We start from the raw sequence: 22216 nt of genomic DNA, 5'->3' as shown, positions 1-22216 counted from the left end.
GTTTTGTGTAGATGAAAACCGCAAATGCCGTTTAAATCATAAGTCTTGGTTTGAGTTTTGTTTTGTGTTTGTACCACGTAGAGGCTTGTATATTTTTGAAGACCATTTAATGACTTCTAATATCTGTCTTTTATATTGGGCTGTTGATTTAATAAAGCATACATGTATTGCGTAACTCATCTGATCATTGGTGGTCATATGTTAATCTTAAGATGTAATAATGACATTATTTGTATTTAATAAATCATTTTTAACAGTAACAGAAACGGAAACAACTATCACAATTTAAATAGATAATCCACTAAGATGTCTACAGTTATTGCAAAAAAATGAAGTCACCAAAAAAGTTATCTTTTGTTGTGTCTTTGACACACCCGTAATGAAACCAACAGCTGCACTGGGAGCAGCAAACCATATTGTCAAACAGGTTTGGCAAATCACATTTAGCACTACAGTCTTTTTCAACATTTACAATGATGCTGGCATTTGTCCGTAATTTTAGGGACTTTCTGTTTTTCTGTCTGGGGAATGGCAGAAGCTGTTGTTTCATAAGACAATGAACCAAGTGGTTTCTCATTTCATTTACATTGAAAGTTAAATCTTTCCCTCCAGTATAGTTGTTGTAGCAGAATTCTGTGGCATATGCTATAGCAAAAAACCCACAGTCAACGCTGTTTGTCTGTTGTTGCACTGTTGACAGTTTGACGGGTATAATTTTCCCATTAGTGAGGTATATTTTTGTTATCTGGATCTGTGTTGATGCTGATACCTTTTTGCGAGGATTCATGCTGTCAATAACATAAACTGTCCCATTCTTGTCTTGAACAGAGACCACTCAATGGTCATGCCCTGTATGGTGAATCTGCACTGATGGTGGTACCTGGGGTATCATATGTAGAGAATATGTCCATTGACCGTTTTTTGATATAACGGGTGCGTAGCCAGTATACTGAAATCCGTTAACATTTGGAAACTGCTTTTTCAGTAGGTTCTTGGCAAAGTTAATTATATTGCAAGAAAGTTTTCTATCACATTATATGTCTCTTTTATCGGTGAAAGTTAACGAAATGCTATCAGATAGTTGAAGCCACAATCGTGCGGTAATGGGAGCTATAATTGTCGGTTCACAAACATTTGTCGTACAGCCCTTGGATGGTGTAAACTTCCCCAAACGTGTATGGTGTAATGGTATATGGCATATGGTGTAATGGTGTATGGTGTATGGTGTAAGGGGAATGGTGTAATGGTGTGATTGTGTAATGTGGGATCGAGAATGGTGTGAATGATGGTGTACATTTCATTGGTTGAAAACGAAGTTCTTTTTATTTATTTTTTTCGAATCGAAAACATAATTAAGTATATTTAATAATAATAATCTTAATATTTGAAATTTAATTGCATTATGGGTATTTTCGGATCGTGTAGAATGGGGAATGGTGCATGGTGTAATGTGTAAGGTGTATGGTGCAAAGGTGTAACGTGTGTGGTGTATGATGTATGGTGTTAGTGGGAAGTTTACACCATCCAAGGACTGTAAGCGGGTTTTCTTTTCTCCGTGAAGAGCCTGACAGCTTTGGAAGTGGAGAATCAATAATATTGGAATCATAGTGGTCACAAATGTCTTTAGGAATTTCTGCTGAAGACAGGAACGGCTTTGGAAGTGGAGAATCCGGAATATCAATTTCATCAGGATCATAAATGCTTTCATGACTATCTGCGGGAGAGGCAAACGGCATTGGAAGCGGCGAATCTGTCAAACTTTATTTTCTTTTTTGAAACAAGCGCTTTTAAGGGATCTGGTGGTCCTTTTTAAAATTGACTTCGGTGTTAGTATTGTCATTCTTGGTTTCGATTGTGGCGTTGAGCATACAAATGAAGCCTGAAAGGTTGAATCGGGTACTGGAATTATTGAAATGTCCGTATCACATGGTCTTGGTTGCTTTCGTCCAGCTTTCTTATTTGGTCGCTTCCTGGAATTTTTGCGTAATTGTGCCAGGTTGTATATACGCTTTTCACTTAGGTCTTCTACACCAATGCTCATTTGAACTGCCAAAATGTGGTAACATGTGGCTAAAGATGGACAAGAACATATTTCTTTGGGATACAGTTGTACGCTGTATTCATTTCCATTAGACCCTTCTACGACAAACGAACCTACTTCCGGCACATGATAGACCTTCTTTTGTCGAACAACATTAACAGCGAGAGATCGCTGTGAACAAGGTATGGTTGTTTCTTTGTTTGATAGGTTGACATTTACAGCTGGTTGTTGAAATGTAACATCATCTGGTTCCCCTTTTTGTCAATTCAGCTTTTACCCGACTGACGATTTCATCGGGATTACAAACGTCTTTTGGAATCTCTACTGATGCAGATATATGTCTCTGTTTTATGCCAGTCCCACATAATCCTCTCAGTAATTCGTGGCAATAGTAAACTTGTGGATAATGAAAGCTTAATACGGCACAGTCTATTGTAAGTTCTTTCCAGTCGTTTAGTCTCTTGATGACTGTGTTCATTCCCTCAGCAATGTTATTTGTCACTCCGGAGTACGGATCATATACAGTTACTGCTTCTAAAACCCAAAGTACACTTGATTCTAGAAGCTCATCTCTAAGGTCATCATTGAAGTAGTCGTCAAAGGGTTTGCTCCATTTCTGGGAAAGTGTGTTGTATAATCTTTCAAACGCTTTTACATCTGCTGGATAAATTGATATGTCGTCTGTCTTGCCATCATGTGTTCGTAGCCACTGTTCGACATCTCGACGAATGTGGTTCCAGTAGTGCGAAAGCTTTGTTTGAGGCACGTGTGTCTTTATGGCAGTGTTTAAGGATTTTTCTCTGTCAGTCACAATAACAACTGTGTCTCTTTTTATATTAGGTACAAGTTGAACAAGTCTCTTCTAAAACCGGTCATGTACATCACCACATTTCCTATCATGTATAAGGAAGGCTGCTGGTATTGTTACTCCGCCTTGAAACAGAACATGTTTGAAGACCAAAACAGACAGGTAAAAGTCCCTAATGTTAAAAGTAGTGTTCGTCTGACTTTACCAATAACACCTTGTTGAATTCTTTCTTATATCGGGATTTGCTATAATACAAAAAAGGTCTGGAAATATTGTGATGTCGTGGACAACACCATCTAAATGATAGGCAAGTTCCAACGTGCTATAAATCTGGTCATGTTTAAGACGGTTGTCTTTGCGCAACAGACGCTGTTGGTATCTAACTTGCTCTGTATTCCTAGGATTGTTTATATATTTGTATAAATATATGTTTATATATTTGTATAAATATATAAGAAAAATGTTTTATAAAAGGCGTCATGTAGGAACAATGTATGTATGTCAATGATTCAGGAATAAATCCATCAATAAAAAAAGCGCGGAAGAATTTTGATTGATTGATTGATTGTTGGTTGCTTTACGCCGCATTAGCACAAAAAGGCTATATCGCGGCGAGAGCTAATTCAAATATTTTTACAATTTAAAGCATATTTTTAAAATAAGACAAAACGTCCTTCAATATACTAAAATTCTTGACTAAAGCAAATTGATTATATACAAATAAAAATCAACAGTAAAATAACGTGATAAAAATTAAAAACGATTTAAATATAACAGTTTTATATTCTATAATAAATTTCAATTTCTTTTAAAAATGCAACAATATTTGTAAATGGAACATTTTTGAATAAATCATACATATTATTGACATTGAAATGCTTCTTACGAATATCAGCAAAGTCAATACAATTAATTAAAACATGTTTAATAGTATACTTGCAGTTGCAAGGAACACATTGTGGTTCATCTTCATTTTTTAAAAGATACTCGTGTGTTATTCTAGTATGACCAATACGACATCTAGAAATAATACACTGATCTTTTCTGCACATAAAATTATTAAAAGGTTTACCTATCTTAGGTTTAATTTCATGTAATTTATTATCATCTTTTTTACTCCATTCATTTTTTTAAATATTAAAAACATATTCTCTAATATTAGATTTAAAATCAGTATATAGCTATAAAGGGCCCCAAAATTACTAGTGTAAAACCATTCAAACGGGAAAACCAACGGTCTAATCTATATAAACAAAACGAGAAACGAGAAACACGTATATATTACATAAACAAACGACAACTACTGTACATCAGATTCCTGAATTAGGACAGGTGACCCATTTTCAGGATGAAGATACGTATTAGATCCATCATTAAAAATGCATAATCCTTCTTGAGAGACAAAGTCCTCAATGATCTTACCTTTGCATTATGAGTCTTGCTACCCCATAATGGATTGTGAGCATTGAAGTCGCCCATAAGTATAAATGGTGAGGGTAATTGATCAGTGAGGTTTTTGAGTTTTGCTTTATTTATAATTGAATTGGGTGGAATATATATCGAACATAAAGTAATTGTTTTGTCTAATGATAAACGAATTGCAACTGATTGCAGATCCGTGGTGAGTTGGACTGTGCTATGAATGACGTTGTCCTTCACAAAAATGGATGATCCGCCTGCAGCACGTTCATGTACTTTAGAAAATGTGCTATACATGTTGTATCCTTTTAAAGATACATTGTCACTTTCTTTTAAATGAGTTTCTTGAAGACAAAATGCAATAGGTAAAAATGACTGAACTAGAAGTGTTAACTCGAGAAGATTTATTTTAAGACCTCGGCAATTCCATTGGATGATATTTGTCATTATTTAATAATAGAAGGGCGAATGCTGTCGAGTTTGCCAGCATTCTTATTTCGCTCACCCTGAGATTGTGATCTTTCGGGTGGCGGAACACTTTCGATTTCCATTTCAGTTTCGTCGACAAGTGTTGAAAATCTGTTGTGCGAGGAGAGTCGTCGATCTCCAGGACCACACGCAGCTGGTTTTACTCCGCCTCGACCCCTACCCCGCGACCTCGAATCAGAAGACTTCTGAGAGGATGTATTTACTGGCTTCTTTTGGACATCCTTCTTTTCTGGAGAACGAAGAGGAGATGGGGCTCTAGTAGACTTTGTACTTGACGAAGAAGTTCAGTTCTTAGATGAAGATGAAGGAAGACTTTTTGAGGTGGAAGAATCATCTATGTCACTGGGAAGATCCCAGACAGATTCACCGCCCCAATTGTGTATTTCTACTTTTTCTTTTTTATTTGATTTCTTTTTCTCATTTTTTTTTTTGGTGATGATAGTGAGCTCTGTAGGGAAGATTGAGTTGACTGAGTACTGGTTTTGGAAGATTTTGGTTTTTTTGGAATTAATATTTTATCGGTAGGTTCTGTTTCAACAGGCAGCATTGTGAAATTGTCCGCATCAATTGGCCAAGTCATGCGAGTTTGTGTATTCTTGTGACTGAATGAGCGGACAACTTTGCTGGCGTACGATGGTCTGTTTGAAACAAGGAGATCATTCGAAACAGAAGCTATCTGTTTAGCTTCTGGGTAACTGATGTTTCTTTCTGTTTTAATTAGGTCTTTCCACTTTTCCGTGGAAAGACCTATTGGATTTCTTCTGATTATTATTATTATTATTATTTTTTTTCTTCCGCCAATTTTTTTTTCCTTCACAGTTTTTTTGTTTCGCAAGATGTCACTTAGACATATGGTACATGATATTGAACAGTTATTACGCTTTTGTAACTGACACCGCGTAACCAAAATCTTTTCAATGTAAGAGTTATCTCCCCGAACACTGTTTTTCTTGTGATCGCTTATTTTTCGCAACCGTATAAGAAACCGACAAATTTGTTTTACCAAATTGCTCGATATGTCCTCAGGATGATTTGATTTTTTTTAACCAAAGCTATCCGGAGACTCCATATGAGAGTTATTTCCCCTTTTATATTTGATATAAGTGATATACATTTTTAACTGGAAGTGTTAGAGGCCTAGGGTCTTTTGTTCTGAGGTTCTTGGTCCAAAAAAATGAAAATGAGGTCAAGGTCAAAGGTCAAGGTCATGATTAAAATTTTGATTTTGGCTTGTGATCTCTTATTTTCAGAAATCATATAAGATACTGACAAAATATTTTCATAAAATTGCTAGTTACGACATGTAGTAACACATACATTTTAGTCGAAAGGGTACGTAGACATTTGACGCGAGTTTTCCCCCTTTTTATATCTAATATCATACGTATGGTAATATAACTCATGAACAATATAAAGTAGAGGACTAGAGTCTTTTGATTTGAGGTCCTTGGTTTATGACCTTGAAATTGAGCTCAAGGTCATATGCTAATTAAACGTTCTAGATTTTGACCTTTGCTTTTACCTCATATGTACACATGATAAAGCCATGGGACTGTTTGCATTAAGTTGTAAGCAATGTGACTTTAAAAAACACAACCGGAAGTGACCTTTTGCAAACCGGAAGTAGCTATAGTTTGCAGTAAATCAATGTAAAAGTATATAGAACCATATATTTTTGGAATCAGTGCCAAGTAAACTAGCAAACAATACCGGGAGTAAACTTTTTAAACCGGAAGTAAAAGATTATCTCCCTTTTCTATTTTTTTTTTATAGAAACCATATATTTTTGGAATAAGCGTTCAATAAGCTGTCATTCGACGCTAAAATTGAAATTTAAAACCAAATTCAATATTTTCATTTAAAAAAAGGTCTTAACTGGTGGAAAGACCATCAATGGTTCTCTGAACGATTGGTTTTTAATTTTAATATTTTTTTCTTTAAGGTAAACAGGGCAGTCCCTAGACGATGAAAAATGGGATTCACCACAGTTTACGCATTTAGAAGATTCAGAGTTACAGTTTGTTCCCTCGTGTCCTTCGTCAGAACACTTGAAGCATCTCTGCTTACCACGACATTGTTTGCTTCCATGCCCAAACTTTTGACAAGTAAAGCATCGAATTGGGTTAGGGATAAACATGTCAACTCTGATTCCGAAGCAACCTAAAGTAATAGATGGAGGAGTAGTTGGAGTTCTAAAGGTCAAAAGATATGTATTTAACTTGATTATATTGCCATTCTTTTTAATTTGAAATCTATTAACATCAGTTACACCTTGGCTTGAAAGTTCCTCGCCGATTTCTTCCACGGTAAGGTCACCAAGGTATTGACTTCTGTCTCGAATGATCCCCTTACAGCTGTTCAAACTGTTATGAGGAGAGGCAGAAACAGGAAAGTTTGTTATTGTAGTCATTGTAAGTAAATTTGTTGATTGACTTTTGTTGGAACATTCAACCAACAAATTGCCAGATCTCATTTTTGAAACTTTTTTAACAGTACCAGCAACGCTTTGAATTTGTTTGTGAATTACAAAGGGCGATATTTTTGAAATTGGTTTTTCATCTGTTCCTTTTATTACAATAAATCTGGGCCAACTGTCATCTTCCCGACAGGGCTATGAATCATCACATTTTCTTTTCTTATGTATTAAAGCTGATTTAGAGGGTTTGTTTTGTTGTGCCATATGAAAGGAGAAAGATTCACCATTCTTGTCATCCACCCACCTCGGAGTGCCTACAAGGGCGATGCTGTGTTTCCAAATATAATGTAGCTGGTCCTCAAAATCAGCACCTAAGATCCACTGCGGAAAGCACCAGATGTTCCAAGAATAGTATACTCAAGCAGAGCGTATCCATCAAGCGAAAAAGAAAGCGTACCACTTGATTGACCCATGAGCCATCGCCTTCTTCAGTTATCCGAAATATAAATAGCTTAATTTAAAATACATGTGTATATTATGAAAATTGTTACAAGCTTATTGTTGAGGATTAACTGAAGGGCTCGACATGACCAGCCGATTGATCGAACCGGGTCCATCCGACCTCCCGTTTAGATGATATCGAAGCCAAAGCAGCTTATTGAACTATAGTCTCGTCCGTCCGGGTATTTTCTGACCGTAAGGAGTCTGGCTATAGCCCTCATCCACAAGGATCTCGTCAACCACCGACACGGGTAGCAACCCACGGCAAACGGGTTGGAGAGCCTATTTTATTTAAAACATCGGGCATCTCACGTTGTTCGGATCACTTTAGTCTGGTCTCTACCCTTCGACCTGTCCAGCATGGATAACCCTACCAGGAGACGAAGCTCATTGCTGGCATAGCTCTTGGGGTCACAGAGACACGCAAGCCCCCGGACCACGGCAAGGATAGCGATCCACCGGAGGGGAAGAATTTTGAAAGTCTTTTTATGCCACGCCTATATAGAATGATAGGTAGTTTCGTTTTTGATACTGACTATATCATGTGTAATATCTAGACGAGCCCATTAGGTCGAGTTGCGATATTCCCCATGATATAGTCCTATTCCACATGATATAGTCCGTATCAAAAACAAAACTACCTATTATTCTGTTTATCGGTAATTATGACGTCACACAAGGTATTGCCTAATATTTTTAGTGATACAGCCAGTACGTTGATACTCGAAAATATTAGGCAGTAAAATCAAAGGGAATTACCGATAAACACTTTTATTAGGTAGCATGTTCCTGGTGTGGGTGACGGTATGAAACTGTTCTCTTGTGGTAATATACAATTTTGTTCTAGGTTACTTAATGGTCACATCAACTTGTATCTCTACTTGATTTGAATTATTTAATTACCTTTAATATGTGATTTGTACAAATGTTTAATGTTCTCAAGCAGTTTCCTCTCTCTTTCCTCTCCGGTCTCAAGTTCATTTTCTATATAAAAAAGAATATGTGGTATGATTGCCAAGGAGACAACTATCCACAAAAGACCAAAATGACACAGACAATAACAACTATAGGTCACCGTACGGCCTTCAACAATGAGCAAAGCCCATACCGCATAGTCAGCTATAATAGGCCCCGATAAGACAATGTAAAACAATTCAAACGAGAAAACTAACGGCCTTATTTATGTAAAAAAATGAACGAAAAACAAATATGTAACACATAAACAAACGACAACCACTGAATTACAGGATCCTGACTTGGGACAGGCACATACATAAATAATGTGGCGGGGTTAAACATGTTAGCGAGATCCCAACCACCCCCCTAACCTGGGACAGTGGTATAACAGTACAACATAAGAACGAACTATAAAAATCAGTTGAAAAAGGTTTAACTCATCAGATGGACAAAAATGCAAGTGGACGTGGCCGGGTACTTATACATCCCGACACAAAAATAGGCAATGAACAGATATGAGAGTACTCGCAGTTATCTGACAGCTAGTTCAAAGCCACTAACAACTAATAAAACAATCATGCATCTAAGACTAAACTATCAATCCGTACACATCCAACATCCAATGGATTTAGTGTAAAGACGTCATAAACAGCCAGAGAAAAGCATGACCTTGTGCAATGCCTTGTACAACCTGTCAATAAACTTTGTTGCCGAAACGTACATAAATATTATCAAGGAGAAAATTAACAGCTTCAATCATCACATCTCCAGTAATATATCTAGCATATTTACCTTTCTCACTTGAGAAGAAGGCTTTAAATGAGTTGCAGCAAATATATCTACATTCAGCTTTACCAAACGACCATTTAATTAAATAGGAAAACTTTTGTTTAATAAGATAGTGTGGAAGTGTAGTGTAAAGAGTAGAAAAATCAAACCTATTAACAGAATTAAAAGGACCATCAAAAGCACGTAATTTATGTAAAACATCCAAAGATTTTTTTACCCTCCAAAAATGGTTTATACCACTATGTTCATATGTCTGGAATTTGATATGGATCTGTAATAAATGTTAAGATGAAATAAAATTTATGCAGATTACTTAACATTTTCTGAAAGGAATGTTAAACTAAAGTGTTAACAATAAACTCATCATAGATACCAGGACTAAATTTAGTATATACGCCAGACGCGCGTTTCGTCTACAAAAGACTCATCAGTGACGCACGAATCCAAACAAAAAAAGGGCAAAATATGATTAGGATATTAACCTGTAGGCTGTACCTTTCTTGCCTGAAGAATCTTAAGTGTTTATAATCCTGTGTTTTTAACATGCTAAATGAACTTTATCGGTGATTGAATTTATATTAGATAAACAATCAAATGAAGTTAACACACACCTTTTAGGAATATAATCATCATATTAATACATTTTTTCCTTTGTAGTATTATACCTTGTTCTAAATTTTTTTCAGGCGAAGTTGATTGTTGATCCTCGATGGCAGGTTCCTTGGTGCCACTACTATCTTGAAAATAAGAAGATAAAAAGAAACATTTATAACTTATAATACAAAGAACTATTTCTATGTTGTGTTTTTCCAGATTCATAAAAATTGTCCATCAACTAACATGAATGGAGAAAAACAACACGTTTAACTTAATTTAGATTGGGTGTCTTAATTATAATCCATAGAATTTTTTAATAATTTGCCAAAATGTTGTTTATATCATTCTTTAAAAAAAAATGGGTCACTGGGCTTATTTTCTAGCAGCATTGTGTTCAAAATTGACAGATTTTGTTAAGAGCCAGTCTGTGACGACGACGCAGACGACATCATACCATTATACAATCCCTCAACAATGAGTAAACCCCATGCCGTATACTAGTACATGGTATAGACATTGTATAAAGGAAGAAAAAATGTATTAATAAAAGAAAATCAATCAATCAATCAATTGAATATAATATAACTGACACATTATGTCTTGCCCGTCCAAGAAAAGAATAAACTAATGTGTATTTGCATTCTATCATGCATTCTATCATGCATTTTATATTTTTATTAAGTCCATTGACAATGACGTTATCTAGAGAGTTTTCCAATTGCATAATAGTAAGAGGATTTTTTCACCTACCTTCATTAAGTATATTTAAGACTTAAATCAAATACTGAATATCACTTCTTTGTTACTATTAAACCTGTTTGTTCAATATTCAAGTAATGATCTCATGTGTTTATGAACCTTGTAGTATCCAATTGAATTTTAACAAACTAAATTGTTGTTTGTAGCAAACGGAAAAGTTGATTGAGTCTTGGTTGCTTAACGTCCAGTGGCAAATATTTCATGCATGTTCAGGACAAGAGCAAGTTAACAACAAATACAATAGGTAGGTAGTAGTAAACGATTCCATCCGGAATGATGGTCGGAGAAATTTCGACTGCCACTGGAAATATAAGGATAAATTGGATAGGGATATAAATTTTGCCTAGCCACCTACGGACCCCTCAAACAGTTGTTGCGAGGGTTATAAACGTACAAAGAGACTGGCACTCTACTTACACGAGGCATCGGATTTAACGTCCCAATTCCGAGACCAAGTGACCATATTTCTATTCCCCAGTCAACCTTTGAAGGGGGACCAGTTGAACTGATGCACTTAGAAACGTGTATACATAAGGAAAATAGAAGACACAGAAAAAGGTGAAAGAAAGATTTAACTCGTATAGTTAAAGGTAGACAAAACTAGTAAAACCAAAAAAAAAAATCAACAAGAGAAAAAATCAACATAACAGCTGCTTTACCACCATCTAAGAGGTTAGATCTCTGACTGATTCAACTGAGGAATATAGAAACATGTAAAAGGTACACATTAGAAATAGCAGAAAACTTGGAAATATAAAAGAGAAAGATAAGCTTGAAGACTAAATGAAAGACGTTATTAAAAACGTGACAGATGATACTAGGCCTGCCGAGCTTAAATTTATCAATATAAATGTAACGGATAAAAATTTGGTTATTGGAAGATTAAACTTTCAATTGAAGAGGTGAAATCTCTTGAAACATTCAAGTCTTTCAAACTGTAAAATGAACAATTATAGATTTCAGTAAAATTCAAAGCGCACCTTTAGTAAAGGCAAGTTTTGTGACATAATGCCCATGCATGGTCTCCATATCAATTACCATACTTAATGTGAGAAACACGAAATATTGTGAAAGGGTTATGCAGTACCCTTGTGAATCCACCCATAGTGCTATAGGATCATTGGGGCGACTTTTACAGATAATTCTCAGGTTCCCTTTTACTGCTGTAAGCCGGAATCTGGTATGGAAAGAATCATGTAAGAACTTACTAAATTATGAATTTGAGAACAATTAAAATGTTATTTCTAATTAACGTGTCCTGCTTTATTTTCTAACATAACATTTACACTGTTATTATGTAGATTTCTTGTAAGCCTATGGCATTTCAAGAAAAGTATAATCAAGCAGAGCGTATCCATCAAGCGAAATAGAAAGCGTACAATTTCAAAATTGACCCATCGCTTTCCTCGGTTATCCGAAATATAATTAGCTTAATTTAAAACATGTTTATAATGAAAATAGTTCCAAGAAAACTTATTGTTGAGGAGTAACTGAAGGGCTCGACATGACCAGTCGATTGATCTACCTCCCGTTTTGATGATATCGGAGCCAAAGCAGCTTATTGGACTATAGTCTCGTCCGTCCAGGTATTTTCTTACCGTAGGCAGTGTGGCTATATCCCAAGTCCGCAAGGATCTCGTTAACCACCGACACGGGTAGCAACCCACGGCCAACGGAGAGCCCATTTTATTCAAAACATTGGGCAACTCGTACGATGTTCGGATTACTTTAGTCTGGGGTCTACCTATCGACCGGTCCTGCATGGGTAACCTCTGTTCCAGCTGGCATAACTCTTGGGGTCACTGAGACACGCAAGCCCCCAGACCACGGCAATGATAGCAAATTATTAGTTGCAACTATGGATTTGCCTGCACGAGCTGAAGTTCTTAATATGACTCAGTGCATTGCTGAATATTCCTGTATTTTTGCCTATACCTCGAAGTTGTAGTTAGATCAAGAAAGGGACATTGTCGTTGTTTTCCATATAGAAATAAACCAATGAACCTGTAAGGATTATGTACGAAATTGTTGGGTGCATTGCTGAATATTCCTGTATTTTTGCCTATACCTCGAAGTTGTAGTTAGATCAAGAAAGGGACATTGTCGTTGTTTTCCATATAGAAATAAACCAATGAACCTGTAAGGATTATGTACGAAATTGTTGGGTATGTGGTTCAGCAGGTTGCCTATCGTCATTTTCTTTGCTCAAAGAGACAGACATGTGAAAAATTCATCAAATAATACACCTCACTCAACAACAAAATGCATGACCGTCCTAGTGATGATACCCTCAAATTATATACGATTCGATTTCGCATGTAGAAGAGTATGTGTATGCATAAAGCATTACAATCTTGAACAGAAGGTAAAAAGTTTCAACAAACTTGCCACAATTCAATACATACAAAATTACATATGACACAACATAGAAATGTAAAAAAATAAGCAACACAAATCCCACTAAAAGTTGGGAATGATCTCGTGTGCTCCGGAAGGGTAAGCAGATCCTGCTCCACATGTGGTTTAATTACAGAGTTTGAAAAACAAAAGCAAAGAAGGCAATAAAGACGAGGCGCTCAATTACTTTCAATATGCAATCTAGGGTCAGGTTGCCATTTTATTTGTTGAACTAGATTAGAGCAAATACCTGCTCCTACAAGAATTTACTAAAACAGACAAATACATAATGAGATTTAAAAAAACAACATTAGCATATTCCTACAAATTGTTGTCGACGTGCAAGTATTAAACTTAGCTATTAGTTATGTAGTTATACTTGCTCCATGATACACTGACTGACAACATTTTGTCTAATAACTGTAACGATCTTTCAACGAAAATCTTACATAACCGAAGGTTTGATGAATCATTTAAACAAGAACTGCAACACAGGTAAATGAAAATAATTTTGTTGTCATCGGTATAGAATAGATTTTTTTTTAGAATAGAATAGAATAGAATTTATATATAATGTCAACCAAACCTGCTATCGGTGTATTGATATTTTTCGACATTTCAGTGTAAATTTGATCCTATTTTCGATGATTGTATTAGATGAAAACTTAAATAGACCATATTTTATAGATGGAATATACACATCACCTACCATCGGTGTAGTGCTAACTTTTGATAATTGTAAACGATGTTACCTTAAATCGGTATTTTGATCAAGATAATTTTCTTGTATGTATTGACAATTGTATTAGAGATGTAAGGACGTTACAGACACACTTGTAGATTTCGAAAAAGAGCAGGGTAATGTCGCTACAAGGCATCACTCGCACCCGCAAAGGTGGAAAAGGATAGTTATACGTTGCAAATTTTGTTTTCCAATTCGCTATAAATAAATATATCTAAACTGAAAACAAGAGGTTAACTTGGACCAACGTCACCATTGTATGAAATTGTAATAAAAAGTAAAGTTGACTCAACCAAAGGTTTATAAAAAAAAAATACAACATTTTTGAGTAAGTTATACCACTTTTTAGATAATTCACTCAGATGTTACCTTAAATCGACCATATTCTTAAGATAATGAAGGATTGACTGTAATATTTTTTTCTGTCTATTCGATCGAAATAACATATAAAAATAAAACTAGAGGCTCTATAGAGCCTGTGTCGCTCACCTTGGAATATGTGAATATTAAACAAAAGAAACAGATGGATTCATGACAAAATTGTGCTTTGGTGATGGTGATGTGTTTGTACATCTTACTTTACTGAACATCCTTGCTACTTACAATTATCTCTATCTATAATGAACTTGGCCCAATGAAAATTGTTAAAAATTGACTATAAAGGGCATTAACTCCTTAGGGGGTCAATTGACCATTTCAGTCATGTTGACTTCTTTGTAAATCTTACTTTGCTGAACATTATTGCAGGTTTTTACAGGTTATCTCTATCTGTAATAGTATTCAAGATAATAACCAAAAACAGCAAAATTTCCTTAAAATTACCAATTTAGGGGCAGCAACCCAACAACGGGTTGTCCGATTCATCTGAAAATTTAAGGCCAGATAGATCCTGACCTAATAAACAATTTTACCCCATCAGATTTGCTCTAAATGCTTTGGTTTTTGAGTTATAAGCCAAAAACTGAATTTTACCCCTATGTTCAATTTTTAGCTGTGGCTGCCATCTTGGTTAAATGGCCTGGTCATCGGACATATTTTTCAAACTAAATACCCCAATGATGATTGTGGACAAGTTTGGATTAATTTGGCTAGTAGTTTCAGAGGAGAAGATTTTTGTAAAAGATTACTAAGATTTAAGAAAAATGGTTAAAATTGACTATAAAGGGCAATAACTCCTAAAGGGGTCAACTGACCATTTCGGTCATGTTGACTTATTTGTAAATCTTACTTTGCTGAACATTTTTGCTGTTTACAGTTTATCTCTATCTATAATAATATTCAAGATAATAACCAAAAACAGTAAAATTTCCATAAAATTACCAATTCAGGGGCAGCAACCCATCAACGGGTTGTCCCATTCATCTGAAAATTTCAGGGCAGATAGATCTTGACCTGATGAACGATTTAACCGCATGTTAGATTTGCTCTAAATGCTTTGGTTTTTGAGTTATAAGCCAAAAACTGCATTTTACCCCTATGTTCTATTTTTAGCCATGGCGGCTATCTTGGTTGATTGGCCAGGTCATCGGACACATTTTTTAAACTAAATACCCCAATGATGATTTTGAACAAGTTTGGATTAATTTGGCCTAGTAGTTTCAGAGGAGAAGATTTTTGTAAAAGATAAATAAGATTTACGAAAATGGTTCAAAATTGACTATAAAGGGCAATAACTCCTTAGGGGTCAATTGACCATTTCGGTCATGTTGACTTATTTGTAAATCTTACTTAGCTGAACATTATTGCTGTTTACAGTTTATCTCTATCTATAATAATATTCAAGATAATAACCAAAAAAAAGTAAAATTTACATAAAATTAACAATTCAGGGGCAGCAACCCAACAACGGGTTGTCCGATTCATCTGAAAATTTCAGGGCAGATATATCTTGACCTGATGAACGATTTTACCCATGTCAGATTTGCTCTAAATGCTTTGGTTTTTGAGTTAAAAGCCAAAAACCGCATTTTACCCCTATGTTCTATTTTTAGCCCTGGTGGCCATCTTGGTTGGTTGACCATGTCACCGGACACATTTTTTAAACTAGATACCCCAATGATGATTGTGGCCCAGTAGTTACAGAGGAGAAGATTTTTGTAAAAGCTAACGACGACGACGACTGACGCAAAGTGATGAGAAAAGCTCACTTGGCCCTGTGGGCCAGGTGAGCTGAAAAACGTGGAACACACTGAATAACGTGCGTAGCGTGTTATTTCATCGTGTGCACCACATTTTTTATGTTATTTCGAAGACAGAAAAAAATACTAGGCATTTCTTATAATTTATTTCTAAATTCCATTTTAAACCGTAGAAAACCATGAAAAACGTTGTTGACGTCAGCCAATGAGAAGATAACCTACCATCGGTGTACTGCTATCTTTTTTGATAATTGTATTTGATGTTACTTTAATTCGGTCTTTTGTTTAAGATAATTTTCTTATATACATTGATAATGGTATTAAAGATGTATGTTTTGACATGTGTGGGCAATAAATCGAGCCAGACCATCTGTTGAGACAAAACGAATAGAACAACATGTGTGGTCTTTCATCATTTAATCAGATGTTTAAAAAAAAACATGCATAAAAACGATTTTAATTTGGCTTGATCGATTTCGTTATTTTTCGAAAAAACTAGGATTTTCTTATTCAAGACATAGATTACCTTAGCCGTATTTGGCACAACTTTTAGGAATTTTGGTTCCTCAATGCTCTTCAACTTTGTACTTGTTTGGCTTTATAAAATTTTGATATGAGCGTCATTGATGAGTCTTATGTAGACGTGTCTGGCGTACTAAATTATAATCCTGGTACCTTTGATAACTATTGTAAACCTGTTATGTATTCATTGGATTGATCAGGGTTCGAGAGTCCTTCAATTCAGTCTATGTTTACTTTGGTTGCTGGATTAGTTATATGTCCTTTATTTATATTAAGTTAATATAGAAAGGTTTTCCCTCTTTCCTACACGAGTGGCTTTTTAATTAATCTGCTAGTTTAATTCTTTGAACCTCTGCAAAATTTTCTTAAGCACATAACACCACTTCATTCTCAACTGATGAACGGTACTTCAACGGCAATTGCTCTACCGTTGACGTAATTTAAATATAACATCAGCTTAGATCGGGAAGAGCTGTTAATAGGGATTGTATTTCTAAGCAGTTGTTGTAACATATCAACTATCGTCACCTTTGAAAGGCTATAAAGTTTAACACCCAACGGGAGTCAGAACAAATGTGATAAGCTGGTCACAATATTGGCAGTACCAGTTTCTAGACAAGTTATTTGGTCAAGAACAAAATTGATTCTTTTAAGAAATTGGGGGTAATGATGGTGAAAGTTTTTCCCATACATTGTTTTTTGAGAAATTACGAAATGGGTATGGCTTGCTTGTCGAAGCCAATCCTTATACGTATGATATAATTTTTATAAAAGACCGGAAGTGCTTTATGGTGAATGCATGTGTAAGTTAGTGAGAACAATAGGGCGTAATTATATTGATTACTTTTCTCTGGATGTAGAAGGTGCAGAACTGCACATATTAAATTCAATTGAATGGGAAGAAGTTAATATTGTTGTGTTAACAATAGAAACAGATCAACATCGTAATGAATTACTCTCTTTTTTGTGGGATATCAAAGGATACAAAAACTACAAGGTGATGACATCTTTAGAAAAAATAGATAAAAATAGGTTAGAACAGAAAGAGCAGATTGCAATTGACAATAATGTAATGCTAAAATGCTGATCGATTGGGCCAAGTCCTCAACATAGTTTTTTTTTCTAGTATACAGCAGCTCCTCTAAGGATTAGTAAGTCCTGTCTTTTTTAGTCTCTGATATTTTTATCATTTCTACTATTATATTGTACATGTAGTAAGACAAAAGCAATTGTTACTCTTATTTTCCTCATTTACCTGAAAACAATGGAATGTATTCATTATTGATGCATGTAAAGTGACTTGTAATTTCACTGTCACTGCTAACAGACACTTGGACTCTGGTAATAAATTTCTAGACTGTTATTTCGTTTTGCAATTATAACATATTTAAATGTCAGTTTCCCCTTTATAACTTTTTAAGAAAACAATTTAATGATAATATAATAAGTTGTAAAAAATTATAAAAGTTAAGCACAAGTGCCAAATCTAATTGGCTTTATATTCAAGAAAACCTAAAGGTATTGAAAAGTGTTGCAATTTAAAATAAATGTTTTGAACTCAGAAAACTATCATTGAAGTACAGATATTGTTGTAACTAAGACTTTGATTGATTGATTACTGGTTGCTTAACGTCCAGTGGCAAATATTTCATGCATATTCAGGACGAGAACAAGTTCACAATAAATACTGTAGGTAGGTCTTGAAATAATAGAGGCCATCTGGGATGATGGTCGGGGAAATTTGGACTGCCACTGGAAAATGAGGGTATATTGGATAGGGACAGAAATTTTTCCTTGCAACAGGCCACCTACGGACCCCTCAAAGAGTTGTTGCAAGGGTTCTTAACGTGCAAAGAGCGTGGCACTCTCCTTACACGAGGCATTGGATTTAACGTCCCCAATCTAACCGGACGTGACTGCGAACTTGATACATCCCGCACAGCCAGACGGACGCTCCACTTCGGCAAGCGTTATACTGCCGGTCGGAAGAGGACCAAGTGACCATATTTCTATTCCCCAGTCACCCTTGGGGGGACTAAGACTTTTAGAATATTTGCCTGTTAATAGAAGATATAATTGTTATTTCCTTTTTTTCTAATATATGTTTGGCTCTGATTTGGCTGTGGTTTAGAATCTAAGAACGGAGTTGGTTTTATTGCTATTCTTCTGATTTATACCAACATAATTGTGTCAATTATAAAAATCATTGTAATACATTACTTTGCTCTTCAATGGCCCTTTAATTGGAATAAAATATCTCATCTAACAGGTTAAACTTGCAATATCCTACGATGCGCGTACCGAGTTATCTCTCTTTGATCTCCGCTTCGCAACGAATAAGATGACACAATTGCGTATCTGTTTTTTTTGTGATCTGATAGAGAGAAAAAAAGAACCAAAAAATAGTTTTACTCCATATTTTATACCCCTCATAACGTTACCAGACCTATTCAAGGAATTATTAAGAATTTTCCGTGGACCTTCAAAAATTTTCATACACAAAGTTTGTGAATTTATAACATTTTGACAACACTTTTAAATGATAATTATATAAAATAAGGAAGCTAATTTAATCTAGAATTGAACACGTTGGTTTTTTACCAAAAAATCGTAAACTCTCGACTTTTTATCACGTGACCAATGTCTTGACCATGGAAGCCATTAAATCGTTTGCCTTGCAACTGAGTTTTTTTTCTACAAACAACGGCTACCGCACAGCACAAGTAAAAGTGAAGGTTGTCTTTTTGCAATTTTAATATAACATTCCTGTTTATTCAATACTGCTGCATATAAGTGGGCATAGTAGTTTAAGATTGTGTGGTTATTGAGAGGAAACTGGTATTTTCTGCAAACATCTTAGTAAGACCATTTATTTGTAAAATAGAGTTTCTTCCCGAAAACCATCATTTGAGTAGCAGTAACTGATTCTCAAATGGATCAGTGGAACTTAAAAAGCCGACGGTCACATTCACCAATGAAGAGGAACCTAATTTCAGACAAATGTTTAACAATAAACCAAACAGATATCAACAAAATAATTTTCAGAAGACGACTGGACTGAAAGGTCGTTTATAGACCTTAAATTAATTAATTTAATAGAAATTTTATTAAATGAAAAATTGTTATTATTACTAAACAAATATTTATTGTAACATAACATGGACTCCTTATCATATCGCCCCTCTTCTGTCAATGTCTGAAGCAGTTCCAGATGTAATAATTTCGGATAAATTGGATATGGTAGAAGAGATGCAATATTCAGTGATGCAAGTTTTAAAAAGTAAAAGGAAAACAAAAACGATGTATCTATTTCATGAAGTAGGATAGGTACAATGTAGTTTTTTTTTATTATGGGGACACCAACAAGACAAGGTCTTACAGCTAAAAAATGCATTTCTTATCATATCGCCCCTCTTATGTCAATGTCTGAAGCAGTTCCAGATGTGATAATTTCGGACAAATTCGATTTAGTAGAAGAGATGCAATATTCAGTGATGCAAGTTTTTAAAAACTGAGCAAAAACAAAAATGATGCGTCTATTTCATGCAATAGGATAGGTACAATGTAGGTATGACATTTTTAAATAGCCTTTAATTATGGATTTTGAAGATTTGCAATTTAAGGTTTCATAATGAATACTATCTTCACATATATATGATTCACTGTAAAAAAAAAAATACCACAAGAAATCCACTTAAAATATCACAAATTACACGACAAAACGACATATCAAATATAAAACAACACTGGATCCCATTTTATTTAATATTGTTGTTTAACACATGCTTTAAGAGAACGCTGGCAAAAATTAAATTTTGTTTAAAATATGTCTGCTGCATCATAAAATGGACCAAATGTAAAGCGTGAGAACAAGGTTGTTATCGCCATGAAATTATCTATCGTTAAAATTAGATTGCAAACTATGAAAGCTTTACAACGCGATCTTGACATCATTTGCATTTCATATTCTTTGAATAACAACATCATATTCCACTATGAATAAAGAAGTTCATAGGATTATCCGATTTAAATTTTGCTGATAAAGCAATTCAGCGCATGAAAAAAAAAAAAAAAAACGCTAGAAGAAAATAATTTCAGCTGAATGAAATGATTATTCACTAATCAAACTTGAGAATGATACTCCTACAAGCATTCGTGACCGTTCATATTCCACTTATACTCATAAATGTGTAGACAAACCACATTACAATTTGAGTCATGCCTATAACCGTGATGATTTAGATATTAATATCAAAGTAAGGGAGATGACTATATTTGCATCTCAAAGTGAGAGGCATGACTCAAGACAAGAATTTGCTCAAGCATTATATCCAATATAATTACGGCATCCCGTTTCAGAGACCAGATAAAATGTTCGTGCGCTTATGTAAACTTCACAGCGCGAAGCTTTTCATATTAGAATCATATTACGAAGAAGGCAGACGTGATCTGTAATTGTAGCTTCAATAATGAAATACTATTTTACTATAAAGACGAGGTAGTTATTATTTGTTGTTTGATTACGTAAATAAACTCGAGGGGTTTAGTGTTTATCTTACAATCATCAGATTGTTTCCGACCTTTAGAACGTAGTTATAGTGAAACTTGAGACGTAACTAAACATTTTAATTATTTTTTTGACAAAAGTTAACTCCCGGAAAGTATATTTCGTTGAAAGATTTAACATTGAAGTTAGTAATGTGAATTACTGAATCCACGCCTTGTGGGACACGGTGGTTATTTTGGCTTTTTTAAGACAATTAAGTAAAAGGAAAGGATAGTTATACCTTGTTATATTCAGGTTAATTGAAACAGAATAGATCTTGGTTTAATGTACATTGTGTTGACCTTTTTGTTTATCCTATATAAATTTTACAACACATACTTATTCAGTATAGGTTTCTACATCGTCAGTGTTTTAGTGCAGTTGAAGTAAATTGGATAGAATAATTATACAAAGTCAATAACATTTCTGTTATTATCTTTTTCTATTTAATTTAACTTGTAGCTTTTTTATATCATTTTTGTCTTTTTTCAGCTTCAAGATGAGTGTAAATGTATACCTTTGTGGCATTATTGTAAGCCCATGCTTTACAGGAATGCAGCTATCTCACTTAAAGGGCTATAAATAAGACCCCTTCTAGGAGAAAAAACACAGTTTTAAATAAAGTACATGTAATGTTTTAAAAAAATCATAATACATTGCAAATGATTTTATTATTCAGTTTCCAAGTCCTGGATCTCCTTTAAAACAGTCAGAATGATGGTTTCGTTCTTGTTTCTAATTTTCGTCATATAAGTCTGTTTCCAACAGTTGTCTCCACCAGTCAGGAGAGTGAAGCATCTCACCATCCTTCTTTTGATACCGTAGCATCTAACCAAAATGATAAAATTTTAATTGACTCTGAAAGCACGCCACCACAAGTTCACTAAAAGGAAAGCGACCTGCTGCATAAGAATTTTCGCAGTCAATATCAATGAAGCCAAAGAAAGGTAGATGTACATTTAAATTTCATAAAGCTTGTCTCCTCTAGGCAGTTTTATACATTCTTCAAATCAGCAAAAAAAAAAAGATTGTTGGTTGCTTAACGTCCAGTGGCAAATATTTCATGCATATTCAGGACGAGAACGAGTTAACAAT

The sequence above is a fragment of the Mytilus edulis genome, chromosome 11, assembly GCF_963676685.1.
Source record: "Mytilus edulis chromosome 11, xbMytEdul2.2, whole genome shotgun sequence".
Lineage (NCBI taxonomy): Eukaryota > Metazoa > Mollusca > Bivalvia > Mytilida > Mytilidae > Mytilus > Mytilus edulis.
Note: the sequence above shows the minus strand (reverse complement) of the source record.